The 21,621-nt window shown below is 46.1% G+C and overlaps 1 long non-coding RNA gene across 4 annotated transcripts in view; it reads left to right on the top strand.

Annotated features, from left to right (window-relative positions):
- LOC147105612 (uncharacterized) overlaps window positions 1-21,621 on the top strand; it is a 556,421-nt gene that overhangs the window by 8,201 nt on the left and 526,599 nt on the right. For all 4 annotated transcript variants that reach the window (XR_015081530.1, XR_015081529.1, XR_015081531.1 and 1 more), the window contains exons 2-3: window positions 6,151-6,298; window positions 15,536-15,624. This is a non-coding gene — a long non-coding RNA (uncharacterized LOC147105612). The remainder of the gene's footprint in view (window positions 1-6,150; window positions 6,299-15,535; window positions 15,625-21,621) is intronic.

Below are 21,621 nucleotides of genomic sequence, written 5' to 3'. Positions count from 1 at the left end.
CTACACTCACTCCTTCATTCTCACTCAACCTCCACTTGTCTCCCTCATTGCAGGAGAAGAGAGCTCACAACAGGAGAGAGCGAGCCAGGACAGGAGGAGGGCCACCCTCATTAGCCCAGCTCACCCCCTGGGAAGAAGCCATCCTGGAGATTGTCGGGGCTGATACAGATGCGGAAGTTGGGGAAGGACAGACAGGTGCATCCCCGCAAGCGGGTGACAGAATAGTTTTCCATCTCTCTCATTGACATTGCATGAGTCGCTGATAATGATTCTGAAGCTACATCATATGGATTTATGATCATCTGCAAAATGCAATATTCATGTAACCTTGGCATCACAGCTCTAACTTTTTCCTTGACTCCCCCACAGGACCATCGAGAGCCTCCATCCCCACTGTGCAGGAGGAAGAGCCTGAGATTCCAGACTCCTCAGAGGAATCTGCAACCTCTGAGGGTGCAGCATCAGCAGAAATAAGCGCACCCAGCACCAGCGCAGACACTCACACCTCGGTGGGACCTTCGGGACATAGAGTAGTGTTGTCACCTGGTGTATCACAGCTCACAAGTGAGCATCAGCAAATTGTGGAGACAGGGACAGCAGTGGAGAGTCCTCGTCGGAGGGCGCAGGACTCTGCCAGCTCGGCTCAGCTGCATGTCGACCCTCTACCTCTGGGTCCATCCATAAGATCAGAGGTGATGGAACTCCATGCACAGATGCAGGAGTCTCTGGCAGGTTTTGTCTCCAGGGTCGCTGTGAGTGTGGAGCGAATGGAGGAGTCCATAGCGAACATGAGCAGAGCCTTTGTAGAGTCAGTGGCGCATGAACGCATCAACACGGAAAGGATGGCTACCTACGTGGAAATGATTGCTGCCTCCATGGTAAGGCTGGCTACGGTAGAGGAGAGGAGGGCTCCGGCCATGGAGGAGGTTAGTCGCCAGGGTATGGAAAACATGGTGAGTATTCAGAATAGAATGACATCTATTGAACAGAGAAACCAGAACTTCATGGAAGTCCTTCTGAGTAGGACTGCCATTGCAGATACAGGTCCCCATGGCCCCCCTGATGTGCAGCAAGGTGTTCTCAAGCCACTTGCAGGCACAGAGGGGGAGCTGACCCATGAGAGGGAGGTTGGTGGCAGGCCTCAAGGAAGTGGGGGTTCCTCTCCAAGCGCTCACACTTCCATGCCACTGCAGCGCCCTCGGTCAGAGCCCCGCCGGAGTCCACACCCAAATGAGATAGACGTCTCAACCCCTGCACAGCCGCAGGAGCAGTAGACTGCTGACGAGCCCTCACAGGCTCGCCATCCCAGCGGACGCCCGCCAAAGGTGTCGAGACAGGAGCAGCAGGAAAGTGAGCAAGGGGCCTCCACACCTGCTGAAGCCACAGGGGAACCACTATGTAGGAGCACGCGTAAGAGGAAAATAAAGCACAAGTAGTCACAAGGGTAGTCACTTGGGTGAAATGATGTGTATATTGTAAAAATGCCATCAGTTTGTTCTTGTGCATAAAAATTCTGATGGCAACTGTTGCAGTTCTGGCATGTGTCATTTCGCGAATGGGGCTTTCACGTTGAGGGTTTAGGATTACTTGCAGTTGTCAGGATGCTGGTCAAATAGCTAGGAATCCGCAGGGTTTGGCCATTGTCGATACTCAGGTAAGAAGCTGTGAGGCAAAAGAGTTTGATTTACTAGGCTAAGCAAATCTGGCCAGGATGAGTGCGTTCCTTGCATCCCGGGCAGCAATGTTCTCGCGTAATGCTGCCGCTGGTTGATGGGCCTCTGCAGGATGCTCGTTTTCGCACTCCTCCTCCTCATCATCATCATCATCTAAGGAGGGTATGTGAGGAGCCACTTGGTCCTCAGGAAACTGCAAGCCATGACGCTGTGCCATGTTGTGGAGTGCACAGCAAACCACGACGATTCTGGAGACCCTGGCTGCTGAGTACTGTAGGGCTCCACCTGATCTATTCAGGCATCTGAAGCGCATCTTCAGCAAGCCGATGGTTTGCTCGATTATGGATCTGGTGGAAATGTGGCTGGAGTTGTAGCGCTCCTCAGCTTCATTGGCTGGCCTCCTCAACGGCGTCATTAGCCAAGTCCTCAGGGGATAGCCCTTGTCTCCAGGTAGCCATCCGTGAAGTTGGTCTGGCGGTCTGAATAGCGGAGGCACACTAGACTGGCGCAGTATGAAGGAGTCATGGCAACTGCCAGGGTACTTGGCACAAACATGAAAAATCTCCTTCTTGTGGTCACACACCAGCTGAACGTTAAGGGAGTGGAAGCCCTTGCGGTTGACAAAAATATCTGGATTGCGATGGGGTGCCCTAAGGGCCACATGTGTGCAGTCAATGATGCCCTGCACCCTTGGAAAGTCTGCCAGATGAGCTAATCCAACCGCTCGGGCCGTCAAATTTGCGCGATCCCTGGTGAAATGGATATGATTGTGTGCGAGGGCAAAGAGGGCATTGGTTACCTGCGTGATGCAAGTGTGTGCGGCCGACTGGGAGATGCCGCTGATGTCTGCTGATGATCCCTGGAATGAGCCTGAGGCAAAAAAGTTGAATGCGGTGGTGACTTTGATGGCCACTGGTAAGGAGTGTCCACCTGGTCCTCTGGGCAGCAGGTCTTGCTGTAGTTTTGCGCAGATGTCCGTCACTACCTGTCGCGAAAGTCAGAGCCGCCTTTGGCACTGCTGCTCAGTCATGTTGAGGTAGCTGACCCTGTGTCTGTAGACCCTGTTTGGGGGGTATCTCCTGCGCCGACGGGCTTTCATGCGCTGGCCCCTTCTGGCCTGTGCTGCCTCAGGTGGGTGAGTAGCAGCCTGTCACTCCTGCTGCTACTGCTGTTGCTGGTGCTGCTGTTGTTCCTGGTTCTGCTGCTGCTGTGCCTGGTGCTCGAGCTCCTCTAATGCCAAAAAGGGAAGGAGAAAAATGGCTCCCATGCTTCTGGCATATGCCTCCGCTGAGGAAGCGCTGAGTGAGGGTGGCGAGAGGGGTTTCCCAGGAGTTCACACTGGAGATGTGTGTGAGGCTCCAACCTTCCACAGGTGTGGTTAAGCCTGGTAAAAGTTGCCCCAGGCCTGAAACAACAAAGTCCTGCCACCTGCAAATGATGACTGATCAAATCTCCTCTTTAATGGTTGACCTGCAGCTGATAGTCAGTAAGCCAATAGTGCTCACGCCAGGTTTCACAGGCGTGATCCCCACCAGGCGTGTTTTACGTGGGAAAAGGGTTAAAAATGCAAGGGCCTATTAAAATGGCATTATAAAGGCCAATTATTGCTGATTAAGAGCCTTAAAGACCAGTCCCACCTGTTGGAGGCGGGACTGATTCGGGACCATCAGACACGCCTGGGTTAAAATGGCTCGGGGTCGGGAACTAGGCGGGGGGTGGGGGGGTCCCACCCGCCAGTTTGGGGGGGTCCCACCCGCCAGTTTTAGCGATTTTAACCCCCCGCACGCCTCAAAGCCCGCCTCACGGCTCAGTTAAAATCGACCCCGATCAAGTTGCTGCAAGTGCAAGATAGAATCAGCGCAGCACCCTCTACAGGGCATCTGCAATCTGTGTGAACAGGAGAAGCAACTGTGTATCTCCTTAACCAATCAGATTGAACGATTCTGAAATTAACAGTGCAAAGACTGAGAAGGAAGTATAATTTAGAATGGTGAATTCAAAGTCAAATCAGGTACAGAAAGAGAACTAAAGAGAGAGAAAAAAAGAGACAAAGAAAAGTAATTAAAATAATTTTTTTATAAATCTCCAACAATTGAAACCTGAAGGAATGAGACTCCATACTTGTAATAGTTACTTTTCAGTGCCATAGAGGTTGACTGGCAGTAATTAACACTTATCACATTGTTAAAAGAGTACCTAGACTTGAAATGACTTGAATTAAGTTTCTGTGGCGAGTTACGTCGTATCTCTGTGCAAAAACAACAACCTCACGCCATTCAATGCATTTGAATGAGGTGCCAGACAGCAAGATGCCATTTTTGCAAAGTTAATGGTGGAGCGGCGCATCTTCGACAGCAACTTTTCGATTTCCACATTTAATCGCGCATCTGCCCTCGCCTGAAGTTGCTGTGACATTTGCACATAAATAACCTCGAGCGCTAGTAGCCTCACCATTATTTTGACAGCAAATTTTGGGCCAATGAGATTAAAGGATAAAGAAAGAAATAGAGGAATGATGGAGAAGGAAATATAAAATATTAAAGTCAAATTAGATACAGAAAGATAAATTAAGAGAGGGAAAGAAAGATTGAAAGAAGAGAAAAAGAGACAGAGAGGAAAATTAAGAATTTTTTTAAAATGTAAATTTTAATAACATCTAGGAACAATTTACTACCTCCAGGAAGAGGCTCCACAGTTGCTCAATCTTGGCAACATTGCAGAAACATAAATCTTGTCATTAAAAGGGTCCTTGTGTTATATACCAGCCCTATTTTAACAGCACAAATGCGGCAATTTCTTGGCACTCCTGGGGAGATTGAGGGTGAGCTTCAATTTTTGCGAGGTTAATGGCGGAAATTGTCGAGCAATTTGTGGTGATTCGCAACTCGTGTATCTCTACCGTGCCACAGATTGCTGGGATATTTACACGCTAATAACAGCGTGTACATTAAACTTGTTATTTTCCTAGCAAATTCTGGGCCAATGTGTTGATCTTTTTTTTTTTTTTTGTAATGCACTTTAGAGAACTGCAAATTTTGTTCACGTTCACTCTCTCCATCTCTCATTTGTTGGGAAGCACAAACATCTACGAAGCCAATGAGGATGGAGCTCAGCAGCAATAAGCGCTTTAAGTATTAGGAACTATGTCATGCGTGTGTGATGAAATATGTCATTCATCAGACTCTGTATTTAACTACATATATTGTATTGCCTGCTCCTGTGTTTTTACCTTGTATTGTATATAGTGCACCGCCCCCTTTCTCCCCATTGGGTGTGTCGGCTCCGTCCATACCTGGCCCTACTTAAGACAAGCCCAGGCTTGTCTTGCAGCAGAACAGCAGAATGCTAGGTGAAGACGCAGGCATCTTCCTTTGCTAATAAAAGCCTAGTTTTATCCAGTTAACTTTGAGCCTTGAAGTTATTGAGGCGCATCAGCGTGAATAGCATTGTGAGTGTGCAACTCGGTGCTTTATTGGAAAAGAGGTGGCAGCAAAGGAAATCCTGCTGCTCAGGTTATGCCATTTCAGGCACTCATGGACAGGGTCATGGAGCACTACAATGTCCTCTTTGTGCCAAATGTTAACCCTATCAACAGCACAGAGTATGCATGGGAGGAAGCAGCAGCAACAAATATGAATGTGCATTCTTGCATATGCTGTACCTAGCAAAGAGCACAAAGTCATTTCTGTACACCAAGAAAAGGGAAAAGGTAAGGAGGAATATTGATTCTAATATGCATAACATCCCATTATGGCCACATGCATGAATTTGCAGCTGGCACCAACATAAGTCCTCTCAGCCGTTCTCTTACAGATGTTAAACATACCAAGCCAGTCAAGTGGTCCTACACATATACAAAGGCAAGCTACCAACAATAATGCCAAGTTTTATTGCAGGCCCATATATGGCCATGTTTTTGGAGTTGCTGACGATACCAATTCATGTTCACATAACTATTCTCTTTCAAATCTAAAGCTCAAGCTAATAAGTCAATTGGTCTTGCTCATAAACAAAAGGAAGCTTTCTCTCTCTCCTCTCCCTCCCTCTCCCCCTCTCTCCCCCTCCGCATTTACATTATAGGTATTGGCACATAGGGCATGCTGCTTTCTAGTGCTCTATATTGCAGGCACTGCCACTTAGTACATTCACTTCTGTTCTATGCAGGAGACATTGACCTTCAATAGTGCAGAGTCCCTATAGGCAGGTGAAGGCATCCCAGAACTTAGATCACTGATGCCTTATGAGTAAGCCAGGGACATCATTGGGGGTGAAGGAATAGAAAATGCTGAAGTATGCAAACCTGTTGAGTTGATGGTTTGTGATGTTATATTAACATACAGTAACATTTGTAAGGAATCATGATTACCTGGAAACAGTGATTGAAATGCCCATTGCAGATTTGATGTAATTACAGTAGAACTGCAATGTGCCTAACAACGGTGTCACGCTCACAATTTGCGACCTTCTCTTTTCACAGAAATGCCAGAGCCCAGTGATCATCAGTGTGACCCAGCAGAGCGACTCGCCATAAAGCAATGCCCCATGTCACCATCCACCCTAGACACAAGCAGCAGCACAGGGATATAAAATGAATGTTATTAATCAAATTCAGGAACCAACACAGGGTGAGTCACATCTCAAAAACGAAAATGTATTTGGGATCCTCAGTGTTATTAATAGAGGCACAGAGTTTAAAAGCAAAGTGCTAAACCTATATCAATCACTGGACAGGCCACAGTTAGAATATTGTGTCCAGTTTTGGACATCCTACTTTAGGAATGAGAGATAGAGAGATGGCAGAAATATTAAATAATTATTTTGCTTCAGTATTTACCAGGGAGATAGAATAGGTTGACATGACATTGGATGATGAGATTATCATAGAATCATAGAAAGTTACAGCACAAAAAGAGGCCATTTCGGCCCATTGTGTCTGCGCCGGCCAACAAAGAGCTATCCAGCCTAATCCCACTTCCCAGCTCTTGGTCCGTAGCCCTGCAGGTTACAGCATCCCAAGTGCACATCCAAGCACTTTTAAAATGTGATGAGGGTGTCTGCCTCTACCACCCTTTCAGGCAGTGAGTTCCAAACCCCCACCACCCTCTGAGTGAAAAAATTTCCCCTCAAATCCCCTCTAAACCTTCCACCAATTACTTTAAATCTGTGCCCCCTGGTTTTTGACCCCTCTGCTAAGGGAAATATGTCCTTTCTATCCACTTTATCTAGACCCCTCATAACTTTATATGCCTCAATAAGGTCTCCCCTCAGCCTCCTCTGTTCCAAGGAAAACAAACCCAGCCTATCCAGTCTTTCCTCATAGCTAAGATTCTCTACTCCCGGCAACATCCTTGTAAATCTCCTCTGCACCCTCTCTAGTGCAATCACATCTTTCCTGTAATGTGGTGACCAGAACTGCATGCAGTCTCCAGCTGAGGCCTAACTATTGTTTTATACAGTTGAAGCATAACCTCCCTGCTCTTGTATTCTATGCCACGGCTAATAAAGGCAAGCATTCCGTATGCCTTCTTAACCACCTTATCTACCTGGCCTGCTACCTTCAGGGGTCTGTGGACATGCACTCCAAGGTCCCTTTCTTCATCTACACTACTCAGTGCCCTACCATTTAATTTGTATTCCCTTTCCTTGTTAGCCTTCCCCAAATGCATTGCCTCACACTTCTCCGGATTGAATTCCATTTGCCACTGTTCTGCCCACCTGACCAATTTATTGATATCTTCCTGCAGTCTACAGATTAGTAATGCATTTAAAATAAAAAGAGGGGATATATTAAATAAACTAATCAAACTCAAAGGGGATAAAACCCCTGATCCGGATGGATTGCATCCACGCATTTTAAAAGAATCTAGGGAAGAGATAGCAGTGGCATTACTACACATATTTAATAATTTGTTAGAAAAAGGTGTCGTGCCAGAGGACTGGCAGATAACTAACATAATACCTATAGTTAAGAAGGGAGATAGAACATGTCCAGGTAACAGAGAGAGTAGACAATGGTAATGTAGTAGATGTAATTTATCTAGAATTTCAAAAGGCCTTCGATAAAGTACCCCATAACAGACTGATGAACAAAGTCAGAGAATGCAGAGTCAGGGGACAAGTAGCAGAATGGATAGCTAGCTGGCTTCAAGACAGAAAGCAGAGAGTAGGGGGAAAGGGTAGCTATTCACAGTGGCAGAAGGTGGGTAGTGGTGTTCCACAAGGATCAGTGCTGGGACCTCTGTTGTTCACAATTTATATTAACGATTTAGACTTTGGAATCAAAAATACAATTTCTAAACTTGCGGATGACACAAAATTGGGGAGGATAGTCAATACTGAGGTGGACTGCAACAAATTACAGGAGGACATTAATAAACTTGCAGAATGGGCATATAATTGACGAATTAAGTTCAACACAGATAAATGTGAGGTATTACATTTCGGTAGGAAGAATAGAGAGGTCACTTATCACTTGGAGTGTGCGAGTCTAGGTGGGGTAGTGGAACAAATGGATCTTGGAGTACAAATACACAAATCACTAAAAGTTGCAACATAAACTAGACTTAGGGACAGTGCTAATTAAAGGCGAAGTGCCGGGCATCCATTTTTGTTGCTGGCCGCCTGCCAGCACCTGCCCTCGTTGCTGTCTCCGGCCTCCTGACCAGCCCCCCTGCGGAGTGCCGGCTGCGCTCCGTGAGCCCGGCACTTCTCTTGAGTGCCGGGCTCTTTTGCTGGCACTCCGATCCCTGGTGGCCCAGCTGCGCAAGGCCCCACTCCTTTAAGAAGAGGAGGAAGGCCTGCAGTACTACGGCACGTAACGCCGCGATACTCTCTCTCAGGGCCCCAAGAGGGAGGCGGGGCACTTCCAGTAGCGCCCTGCTTCCATCTTGGGGCGCTACCGATGAATTTTGGCCACGGGGGCGCTAATTTTTTCGGGCCGCTAAAAGTAGCGCCCCAAAGAGGGCGCGACTCAATTTTTCCCCCTTATTTTCCAATGAGTATGTGGCCTCCTTAATATTTCTACCAAAATGTATTACCTCGCACTTATCTATATTGAAGTTTATTTGCCAATTACATGCCCATTCTGCGAGTTTATTAATGTCTTCCTGTATTTTGTTGCAGTCCTCCTCTGTATTAACTGTATCCCCCAAATTGTACTTCCGATTCCGAAGTCCAAGTCATTTCAATAAATGGTGAACAACAGTGGTCCCGGCACCGATCCTTGTGGAATATCACTTCCCACCATTTGCCAATCTGAGTAACCCCTACTCTCTGTTTTCTGTCTCGTAGTCAGCTTGTTATCCATTCTGCTACGTGTTCCCTGACTCCACATGCTCTGACCTTAGTCATGAGGTAGCAAGTTCCACATTCTCACCACTCTCTGGGTAAAGATGTTTCTCCTGAATTCCTTATTGGATTTATTAGTGATTATCTTGTATTTATGACCCCTTAGTTTTGGAATATTTTGAATAAATTTTGAATCAATATTTTGGTCTATGTAACATTTCATATGATAAAGATATAATATATAAATGTTTTGGTTTGAAGCAAGATTGAGCTCTGCTCTTCTCATGGTTCAGCTCCAACACCTTCTGCAGCTACCACCTGTAACTGCTGTTCCTCTTCATGGACACTGGCCCTTTACCCTGAAATTTGGAGCAAAACCAGCAAACTGAAGGGGAAAGATTGCCAGATCTTTGTGGACAGATAAACAGAAAGAGAGCAAAATCAGTGGATAACAATACAAAGGGAGGAGACAAATACATGCAGCAGGAGATGAAAGAAGCGTTTATCACTACAGAAACTGAGGCAGTTTGACTGTGACTGCAGAGCAAGTTTTATGGTGAAGATTCTCACAAAATTTATGGGAAGCATGAAGCTGAAAAAGTTGTCAGTCAGTTTTAGTGGCTATTAACAAGCAGTTAATAAGCCAAACTGCAATTACACACGCAGTGTGCATTACTTTTCATTAATAATGGCAAGAATTATATTACAAACAACATCCACAAATGCTTGGTAAACATAGAAACATAGAAGATAGGAGCAGGATTAGGCCATTCGGCCCCTCGAGCCTGCTCCGCCACTTAACAAGATCATGGCTGATCATCCAAATTCAGTACTCTGTCCCTGCTTTCTCCCGATATCCCATATCACTAGTCACTGCCTGCAACTCGGAAAAAGATCCGTTTATTCCAACTCTTTGCTTCCTGCCTTCCAACCAGTTCTCTATCCAAGTCAGTATCTTACCCCCAATCCCATGTGCTTTAACTTTACACGCTAATCTCTTATGCGGGACCTTATCGAAAGCCTTCTGAAAGTACAAATACACCACATCCACTGGTTCTCCCTTATCTATTCTACCAGTTACATCCTCAAAAAATTCCAGTAGATTAGTCAAGCATGATTTACCTTTTGTAAATCCATGTTGACTTTGTCTGATCCTGTCACTGTTTTCCAAGTGCTCTGCTATTACATCTTTTATAATGGACTCTAGCATTTTCCTCACTACCGATGTCAGGCTTGCCGGTCGATAATTCCTCGTTTTCTCTCTACCACCTTTTTTAAATAGTGGGGTTACATTAGCTACCCTCCAATCCATGGGAACTGTTCCAGAATCTATGGAATTTTGGAAGATGACCAGCAATGCATCTAATATTTCTAGGGCCACTTCCTTAAGGACCCTAGGATGTAGATTATCAGGCTCTGGGGATTTATCGGCCTTCAATCCCGTCAATTTCCCTAACACCATTTCCCTACAAATACTGATTTCATTCAGATCCTCCCTCTCATTAGACCCTATGTTCCCCGACATCTCAGGGAGGTTACTTGTGTCCTCCTTTGTGAAGACAGAACCAAAGTATGTATTTAATTGGTATGCCATTTCTTTGTTCCCCATTATAAATTCCCCTGATTCCGACTGCAAGGGGCCTACGTTTGACTTCACCAATCTTTTTCTCTTCACATATCTATAGAAGTTTTTACAGTCAGTTTTTATGTTCCCTGAAAGCTTACTCTCATACTCTATTTCCTTCCCATTAATTAGTCCCTTTGTCCTCCTTTGCTGAATCCTAAACTGCTCCCAATCCTCAGGTTTGCTGCTTTTTCTGGCCAATTTATATGTCCTCTCCTTGGATCTTATGCTATCCCTAATTTCCCTTGTTAGCCACGGTTGAGCCACCTTTTTTGTTTTATTTTTATGCCAGACAGGGATGAACAAATTCTGTCGTTCATCCATGCGATCTTTAAATGTTTGCCATTGCCTATCGACCATCAACCCTTTAAGTAACATTCCCCAATCCATCCTAGCCAACTCGCGCCTCATACCATCGTAGTTTCCTTTATTTAAATTCAGGACCCTAGTCTCTGAATCAACTACTTCACTCTCCATCTTAATGAAGAATTCTATCATATTATGATCGCTCCTCCCCAAGGGGCCTCGCACAACAAGATTGCTAATTAATCCTTTCTCATTACATAATACCCAGTCTAAGATGGCCTGATCTCTAGTGGGTTCCTCAAGATATTGGTCCAGGAAACCATCCCATATACACTCTAGGAATTCCTCCTCCACAGTATTGTTACTAATTTGGTTAGCCCAATCTATATGTAGATTAAAGTCACCCATGATAACTGCTGTGCCCTTATTGCACGCATCTCTAATTTCCCATTTAATGCCATCCCCAACTTCAGAATTACTGTTTCGGGGTCTGTATACAACTCCCACTAACGTTTTCTGCCCCATTGGATTTCTCCGCTCTACCCATACAGATTCCACATCATCAGAGCTAATATCCTTCCTTACTATTGTGTTAATCTCCTCTTTAACCTCCTTTTCCTTTTTGCCTGTCCTTCCTGAATATTGAATACCCCTTGATGTTGAATTCCCAGCCTTGGTCACCCTGGAGCCATGTCTCCGTAAACCTGCTGAAATTACCCTTCCATTAATGCACAATTTCCGCATGCAATTTGGCCTAGAGGAGCTTCAAAGCCAAAACTAATTCACAGAGAGTTCTAGAATGAACTCTTCTTTGAAACAGTATGAAGCTTATTGTAGTTCTAACCATTTTTGTGGATTGGAAATGTGTGTTACATTTTTGAGGTTTTGCTCTAGATAACTTTCTCAAGAATCTCAGATCAATCCTGTACGTGGTTCCTCACTCCCTACAAGCCAGAGTGTTCCTTTACCTGCTCAGTATATAAGTAATATGAGGTGAATCAAGGCTTTGAACAGAAACTCCTTGTCACAGTATTGGTTATATATTGTGCCCTTGTGATCATCCTCGACTTCTGGATGTGATAAAATAAAAACGTTGTGAGATTGTGGCCAATGCACTAAACTGTCAAACAGATTTATTAAACAGTAGCAGCATAACAAAGACCGCCTACTTCCACCTCCGTAACATCGCCCATGTCTGCCTTTGCCTCACCTCATCCGCTGCTGAAACCCTCATCCATGCCTTTGTTACCTCTAGACTTGACTATTCCAATGCACTCCTGGCCAGCCTCCCACATTCCACCCTACGTAAACTTGAGCTCATCCAAAACTTTGCTGCCCGTGTCCTAACTCGCACCAAGTCCCGTTCGTCCATCTCCCCTCAGCTCGCTGACCTACATTGGCTCCCGGTTAAGCAGCGCCTCGAATTCAAAATTCTCATCCTTGTTTTCAAATCCCTCCATTGCTTCACCCCTCCCTATCTCTGTAATTTCCTTCAACCCCACAACCCCCTGAGATAACTGTACTCCTCTAATTCTGCCCTCTTGAGCATCCCTGATTATAATCGCTCAACCATTGGTGGCCATGCCTTCTGTTGCCTCGGCCCTAAGCTCTGGAATTCCCTTCCTAAACCTCTCTGCCTCGCTACCTCTCCTTCCTCCTTTAAGACGCTACTTAAAACCTACCTCTTTGACCAAGCTTTTGGTCACCTGCCCTAATTTCTTCTTATGTGGCTCGGTGTCAATTTTTTTGTCTTATAATACTTCTGTGAAATGCCTTGGGATGTTTTACTGCGTTAAAGGTGCTATATAAATAGAAGTTGTTGTTGTAGTGAACCGTAGTATTGATACGCTATAGATTTACAATAGTTGCATCCTTCCCCAAAAGATACCAAATAACAGTTGCATTTGCTGTGCTGAACTTCAGTGTGAACTGGGCCTGGGTCATTTTACTGCCTTAACCTTACATGCTGCTTTGGTGATCAACTTCTACGGAATCTCAATTGGGAAAAGACAGGCTGATATATAAGGGCCGATTCTGAAGTCAGGCCAAAAAATTGGGCTACATTCCCAGGGCTTGCGAGTGCACCCATGCTAACTGAATGGTAGCCCGGCCTTGATTCTGCAGGATCAGCTAATTTACGTAATTTTAACAAGCTCCCTGGATGGTTTCCCACGTGTAGAGAGCAGTGAGTCACCTGTAGGGGTAATGTAATTTTAAAGGGCTCCTGCACTTTTAAAGGGAGGTAGAATTTTTTTTGGAGGCTACCTTTCGGGACAGCATAGCTGGAGGAGCTTGCAGAACGTGTACCCTTCAGTGAAGACAACCTGGAGGTCTTATTGGAGGAGGTGATCCTGAGGAAAGTGCCAACTTTTGGGACTGAAGGAAATCTTCCAAATAGAACCAGTTTACAGCAAGTGTGGCAGAAGGCGAACAATTGGGTGTATGCTCTCTCCTCAGTACATCACTCATGGGAGCAAATGAGAAAAACGTTCTCTGACTGAACAAGAGTGTCAAAGTAGGGAAAACGAATGATTGCCTGCTAAAAAGCACAGGGATGGCGGTACTATGCTTGGAACAAGCACTCATTCCACAGGAGGTTGCCAAATCTGCAATGCAACCAGCAATACACCCTTATGTCTCACTTCTTCAACCTCTTAAATACCTGACTGCAGCATCTCCAACTTGGTGGCTGCCACTCACAACGTTTGACTTATTTTCTCACCAAATATGATGTGGCTCGCAGAACTACTTGCATGCCCTCTACTCATCTTTTCACACTAGTTGAATATAGGCTGCTCATATGTTTGCCCATTGTGCTAACACCTTGGCCCATAAATTCCATTCCCTATGGGTGTGTACGCGTTGTGTACTCACCCGTAGGGCCAATGGAAGTGCCGGTTTTAGGCATGCACTGCGCATGCGCTGGAAACCGGAACTTCCGTTCTCTGAAGAAAGGGCTTCACAGGTCAAACGCCTGCGCCGGAGAGGCAGCGCGTATGGCTGGAACTTCCATTTTTTCGTAGTTGATGCAATCCAGGTAAGTCAGTAGCAGCTGCACCTGGAAAAGCAGGTGCAAGGCCTGCTTTTACCAGACTAAGAGGTGAAGAAAGTTAAAAAAAAATTCCACTGATTTATCATTTTAAAATACTTTAAAGAGAGGTACATTTATTTTTAGCCCTGTTAAAAACTTTAATTATTTTCTTCAAAAATTTAAATTCTTGTTTAAAATAGTTAATTTATGTAATTTATAGTCATTTTAAAAATGCGATGTTTTTAAAAAAAATTATTTAAAGTTTTACTTATGTTTTGGGGCTGATCTCTATTCAGGTCTTCCTGTCAAATCTATGAATGGAGATTCCCTGCTCTGATTGACTCCCCATGGCCCACGTGATCCCAGGGACGCTGCGAACTACCTGCGCCCCTGGGATACGCAGGCCCTGCACACCGGCAGTTTGAAGAGGCACAGCAACGGAACTCTGCGCCTCCCGGGAGCCCTCCGGTCCAGGCGGCGATTTTACCAAATCACAGCCCTCCGTCCACGGGAGGGTTGCAAACGGAATTTCTGGGTGGCCCAGAAATTCGGGTCAGGGGCTTCCCGCGGGCGCAAACCCCCGACCTGCACTTACCTAGTGCGCCGGCTGTTGAGTTGTGGGCCCGCGTGGGATTCCGATCCTGGGCCTCCTCCAACTGCTGGCGCGCAGTGCTTGCGTATCCCAGGGGCGCAGTTAGTTCGAAACATCCCCTGGGATCACGTGGGCCATGGAGAGCCAATGGTAGCATTCATAAATTTGACAGGAAGAGCTGTTAAACCTATAAATACTATAAGCCCCAAAACATAACTAAAACTTCAAATAATTTTTTTAAAAAACATCACATTTTTAAAATAACTATAAATTACATGAAATAACTATTTTAAACAATAATTTACATTTTTGAAAAAATTAATTACATTTTCTAACGGGGCTAAAAATAAACTTACCATTCTTTAAAGTATTTAAAAGTAATAAACCTGTGCAAAAATGTTTTAATTTTAATTAATTCACCACTTACCTTGTTAAAAGCAGGCTTTGCGCCTGCTTTTTAAAAGTGTAACTGCTGGAGACTTACCGTCCCGGAGAAACCTGCAAAAAAAAGTAAGTTTGATGCGCACGCGCTGCCTCTCCAGCGTACGCGTTCAACCTGTCAACCCCTTCTTTCAGGGGAACGGAGGTGCCGGTTTCCCACGCATGCGCAGTGCATGCACGAAACCGGCACTTTCGTTAGGCCTACGTGTGAGTACCCTGTGCGTACTCACGCGTTGCGACCCGAATTTCTGGGCCATTACATTTGAGGTTGCACTGTTCCCCACCTCACATTCCTGTATCCGTTATACCCAGGTGTAGGACCAGAAAGGTCTACACCAGTATTTTTAACTGGATAAATAAACAGCTTGATAGACAGGTAGAGAATGATGGATGGTGTTTTTATAAAACATCATAAGGTGATATCCAATATATATCCATTTACCTCTACAGGAATTAAATCATGTTGATAAATGAGTAGAAAGTCCAAAGATTTAACAAGGGTCAATTTTGAGTGACAAAGGGATGCATAAGTATAACTACTGCATGTGTTCTAACACTTGTTTGTCTTGTTTTCATTAAAGCTGCTCGAAGTAACTAAAGCATTTGGAGCTCAAGTGTCACTGAGAGCTGTGTACTCCTCTAGTATTTCAATGGTTTGCTGTGTTCAAAGGTAGGGAATCATTCTGTGTTCCTCTCTCTAGGACTTTGTATTGGTGGAATGTTAAACATTTTTATCCTCATTCTATAGACATTTTTAATTGTGATAAACTTTAATAATGAATGAGCTTAGAATTACTGAGAAGGTCACAGAATGGTTTTGCATAAAATAGCTAAAATGCAATTTGGCTTTTTTACATTCAAAACTTTACACTTTTATCGGTCAAACTACGAAATATTAATTTTGTAGTAGATTGAACTTAATGTTCAGAATAAGGTATTTCATATATTTATGATTGAAAGACGGCTGAGAATACAATGGGCCGGATCTTGCTGGAGTGGGGCATCTCACGCTGTTAGTTGGACTTTTTTGCACCCTTCAGTTCGAATGTAACTTGCTGGATGTGCGAGCTGATAACGGCGCGGCGAGGGCAACAGGGCATCTGGGACCTCAGTGAATGGCGCGACAACAGTGAATCTCCTTAACCAATGAGATTTGGGATTGAGAAAGAAACAGAGCAGCGACAGAGAACGAGGGTGAATTAGAGTCAAAAATCAGGTACAGAAAGAGAAATAAGGGGCTGGATTTTACCAACATCGGCGGGTCCGTGGAGGGCGATGTCTTTGGCGGGTTCCGGATTCACTGTTGGCTCCAGCCTGCTGTCCAAAATGATTTTCCCCTGATTGGGCTTTCCCCTAAGCCCGCCCAGCGCATTTCCTGGCCAATTGAAGGAAGTGGGTCTGATGACGTCATTTGATGATGCATCATCAGCCGGTTACCTTAAAGGGACCATGCGCAAATTGATTTTGACATTTGTGCTGTCGGTGTTCTACAGCATTGAGGTGCTGCAAACACTGACAATCACTGCACAAAGGTACAGGGCTGCACCCAGGCTCTCCCATGGCCCCCTCCATATGCTTATGGAGGGAGTCACAGCATGCAGGGAGATTCTCTTGCCTTCCAGTGGGTGGAAGAGACCTCCGCAGGAAATCAACACAGCCTGGTTGCACATTGCACAGAAGGACACAAGCAGTGATGTCGTCAAGAGGAACAGGCTCCAGTGGTGCAAACCTTTCAATGATCTCAGTAGAGCACGAAACGTTAGTACAAAGCCACACTCAACTCATCCTGCTGTGCCTCTCATCACATCCCCATCACTCTGCCTTCCCTACCCTACTCCTGCACATCCTTACTCACACCAACTTACCTTGCACCTCCACCCATCTCTCTCTATCTACATTATCACATCCCCATCTCACTAGCCACCCCTCACACGCACCCTCATCCTAGTGCAATCATACCAACTAACAACACACAAGGGTAGGCACTTGGATGTTTTAGCCAATGTTCATGTAAAGTTTCTGTTAATGTGATGTCAAACATTGAAACATTTATTTTGAACACTTTGCGTTCTTGGACAGATTTGTGTGCACCTTTGGAAGTGGCTTAGTGAGTTGCAGTGAATGGTGAGACATAATGGTACCCCCCGCAATGGTGGTGAGTGTGAAAGAAATGGCTTGGGCATTGTAGGGATGCTTTATGGTGTTAGTGTGGGGTGGTGCCAAACTGGCACATCATGTGGCAGCCAGGGTGTACAGCGGCAAGTGAAGTAAATCTGGCCATGGTGAGACCATCCCTGGCCCCCTGGACAGCATTGTGGTCGGGTGCTGATGCCCCGTGCAGCATCAGTTGATTGCGGAGAAGGTTGGTGTTGTTGTTATTGCTGCTGGTCTGCCTGGTGCTGCTGGTGTTGGGGCTGATCGTGGTGGGATTCTGAGGACCAAGTTGAGAGAGTATAAACCATACCCTTTCTGATGTAATAGATGACAGGTGAACTTGAGATGACAGAAGCAATCTGTCAATGGTGAGAGAGGTTGTTCCAATGAGATGACACTGGCTAGAGAGTTTGCTCCAAACACTTGCAACATGCATAAAGCTCAATCTGTCTTCCAAATGCAGTAAGCAACAGCTTCTGAGCTTGGAAAGTGAACAGCTGTGAGACGGGATCTTTTATAGCACATTTGCAGCTGTCTAGTAATGAGATGATGTCATGGCCATTCAAATGCAGTATCTATTAATCCCCTGAACTTGCTGGCCAATTAGCGCATCTTTTTCCAGTAAGTTCCAGCCCAATATATGAGATAATTAATTTGGGCAGATTTTTTACACTGCGAGTTGTTGTGATCTCGAATGCACTGCATGAAAGGGTAGTGGAAGCAGATTCAATAGTAACATTTAAAAGAGAATTGCATAAATACTTGAAGGGAAAAAAATTACAGGACTATGGGGACAGAGCAGGGGAGTGGGATTAATTGGATAAGCTTTGCCAAAGGGCTGTCACAGGTGCAGTGAGCCGAATGGCCTCCTTCTGTGCTGCATCATTCTATGATTCTATCATTCTATAGTGTTACTTTAACTGCAGAGGCTCCACCACATGTAATCTTTAAGCTCAAAAGTAGCCAAATGATAACAATTATGAGGAGGGTAACCAGCTGATCCGATTCCTTGGTTTATGGCTGCAAGGAGCATGCTGCGGTAAAAACGGAACAACATATAAACAGCCTCATTGGTACTGTCACATTTGAATGCAGGTTATCAACTTCATGATATTTTAGTATGACTAGCAGATCTCATGTGACGTTGTTTATGGGTATTATGGGGCCTGGAGCTTTGAGCCTCGATTTTCACAGTGTGGGGGGGGGGGGGGGGGGCGGTATGGGTGGGCTGCGGGAAGGGTACGGGGAGCCGGGCAGTGGGCGACAAACTCAGCAAGGCCGGGGACGTAAAGGCCCTGCCTCATTTAAATAAATCTATACAGAGTCCTGCCCGACAACCGGCCAGATTGACTACCTGGTGGGTGGGAGTGTGTATCTACAGCCGTTGATCTATGTGAACGGTCCCCGGCTGTCAGTGGGGGGTGGAAGACTCTGGGCAGGGCTTGGGAGGGGGTAAAGGCTGTCAGCAGGGATCAGGGGGAGGGTGGACAGATCTGTCAAAGATCGGGAGGGGAGCAGCCTGGTGCAAGGGAGGTCCATGGCTTCCTTGTGAGGTCTGAAGGAGCACTCCAGCCACTCCCTGCCTACAAGGAAACCTAAAATAAAACTTTTAAACTCACGATCTTGGCCTCTCGTGGCACAGGATCTGGCACCCGACTGATTTGCCTGACGGGGGAGCCGACACCGTTCCCCGCACAGGCCTCGGCTTGAAATTTCAGATCGGATCCTGATGTTGTAATCGGAGCCAATCTGTATATTTAAAGTAGGCCAGAGGGGGTCAGTGACTCCTGTTATTTTAACTGCTCCACCAGATGTCGGGGCAGTTAAAATTGAGGCCTTAATGTCTAGGTGCTAAATTGATCTGTCCATTTAAGATTACTGCTAAAGTACTCCCTGTGGAAATCCAGGTAATGTTGCTGTTTATAAAGTCTCAGGGTGAACTCGATGGGAGTTCCATGGGAAATTCTTCGCTTTCCGTCCTTGAAAGGTTTCAGTGGAAGCTCGGGAACTCACTTTGATGTGGGGGTGACAGGCGGGTATGCAGAAATCTTCACATGACCGCCCTGATGCAGGAACTTCAAGGCCAGAGGCTATATCAGTCATCATGAGTTTGTTTCTCTTAAAGATTTGAAAGGTAAAGCATGAGGTATGTTCTCATGTCCGCCCTTCCCAGATGGTCTTCAGGCCTTGGGGCCTTCTGGCTTCTGTTCTCTAGCACCTGCAGTGTACTGGGGCCATGCAAATGGCACTGGGCAAGAAAATGGGGTGTTCCTCTGGTATGACAGGTACAGTGCACCTCACCTACACTGCACCAGTCAGCTGTCTAATGAGTGCCCACGGAGGAAACTCCTAGGAAAGTCCTATTTTCTCTTCAGCTGCCATTAGTAGGTCCAGAAACAACTGATCTCAAACCCTAGGCTTCTCAGAGAGGTGCAATCCTTCGATGGAAAACACTGTTACAAGCATTTCCAACACAGAAACAATCTACATTTTTTTTCCATTTTGGATTTTTTAATATATCTCAGCTTTTCACCCATCTTGCCCAAAAGTCCCTGTATGAATTCCTCTAGCCCAGCTTCCACCCTGCTCACAGCACCAAATGGCCCTAGTGAAAGTTACAAATGACATCCTCTGATTGTGACCATGCTGCTTTATTCCTCTTTGACTTCTTCAGAGTTCAAGACAGTTCACCATGTCATCTTCCTCCACATCTCCTCCATTGTCCAGCTCCATGGAACTATCCTTGCACGATTTATTCCTACCTATCCAAATGCAGCCGGTGCATCTCCAGTCAGAACCTCCCAATTATCTCAAACATAGCCTATGACATCTGAAGTGGTGTGGTCAAAGGAGAGGGAATTCCCAAGACAAGAAGAACCAAATGTAACAACTCAGTGGATGTAGGCCCCACCTGAGGGTCCAGGCTTGGTTCCCCAAACAAAATTTGCCAGCCATTATGTGAAATTGAACCTTAACAATATACCTACTGTGCAGATGGCAATAATGGCTATTTCAGCAGCTGACTGATGCCACTTTTCCTGCTGCCTCCTGCGTGGCCTGCCTCCCCCAATGCATGGCCCATTCAAGTTTTTGAGCATGCGCGGTATCTACAATGGAAAAGCCATTGAGTGGCCTGCGCGGGACCTTGCAGATGACTGCGCAGCCGCACAGCTTAGTTGGAACACTGGTCCTAACTAACATCTTCCCTCAACCAACACCACCAAAAAGATTACTCCATCATTCATTCATTTGCTGTTTTGGGGACCTTGCTATGTGCAAATTGACTGTCATGTTTGCCTACAAAACAATATTGGCTACATTTCAAATGTAATCCATTGGTTGTAAAGTGCTTTGCAATGTCCTGAGGATGTAAGGTGTTATATAAAGTATTTATTTTACTTTATTTCTTTCTCTCTTTTCCTTTCTTTCTTTCTTTCTTTCTTTCTTTCTTTCTTTCTTTCTTTCTTTCTTTCTTTCTTTCCCTTTTTCAGTGTATATAAAAGGAAGGTAGCAGTTGTACCATTTGGAATACATTACAAAATATAAATATTCCACTTTGAAATTTGGCACAGTTTAAAACACTGAGGCCTAGAAATTCGGTGGGGTTAGCGCCCAATTAGAGGCGTTAGAGGGTCTTGCGCCGGAATTATAGCTGGTAATGAAATTGCGTTGGGCCCTACCATCGGCGTTAGCCGGTAGCGCTGCGCCGGCACCGATGACGTCATCGGTGTGCGCAGCGTCCCGGTTGCCGTGGTAACCCGGCCCCAAGCCCAAATTCAGTTGCGGCCGCCTCGCCCGTGGCAGCCGCAACCAACGATTGTTGAAAGGGATGTTACACACCTTTGCGCCAGCGCATAAAGGTGGAGCGGCGGCCGGCCGCTTTCCCGGCGGCCGCCTGCCCGCACCTCCCTCCCCGGACTCCTCCACCACCCCCCCGCGGCACTGATGTGTGTGGCCCGCGAGCCCGGCTCTTCCCCGAGGTGCCGGGCTCATTTGTCGGGCGATTCGACCGGCCAGCGGTCGGCTGCAGGCAGCTCCTCCTTAACAGAAGGAGGAGGCCTGCAGTACCCCAGCCTGCCGCACCGCCTCGGGTGCCGCAGCGGGGGATTAGCGCCTCAAAACTGCACTGAACGCCCATAGTGAGGCGCAAAAACTCTCCATTAGCGCCCGCCGCCGTCTGGGCCCGGGGCAACCGAATTTTCGTCGGGCGCAGCGGCATTAACGCCGGCGCAAAATTTCGGGCGCTAAAGCCCTGGCGGACCCACAACCGAATTTCTAGGCCTGACACTCTCATGTGCATTCCGTGGAACTCACCTAAAGTTCATTTCCCCGAGTGGGGCTTCAGTGGTAATACCATATCTGCGTCAACCCTCCCCCAATTTGAAGACCCTGGGAACATGGACAGTACCTGGCCAGCTGGGATCTAAGAATACAGGATCTCCGAGCATAGAGAGTCCGTGGCCTCGGCCCCACCCACTCCACCCAGCAGCCTTGTTTGGGGTGAGTGCCAGTT

The sequence above is a fragment of the Somniosus microcephalus genome, chromosome 17 (genome assembly GCF_052327205.1).
Source record: "Somniosus microcephalus isolate GS21.2 chromosome 17, FLI_Smic_1.0, whole genome shotgun sequence".
NCBI classification, from domain to species: domain Eukaryota; kingdom Metazoa; phylum Chordata; class Chondrichthyes; order Squaliformes; family Somniosidae; genus Somniosus; species Somniosus microcephalus.
The sequence above is the reverse complement of the archived record's forward strand: the minus strand, read 5'-3'. Positions and strand labels throughout refer to the sequence as shown.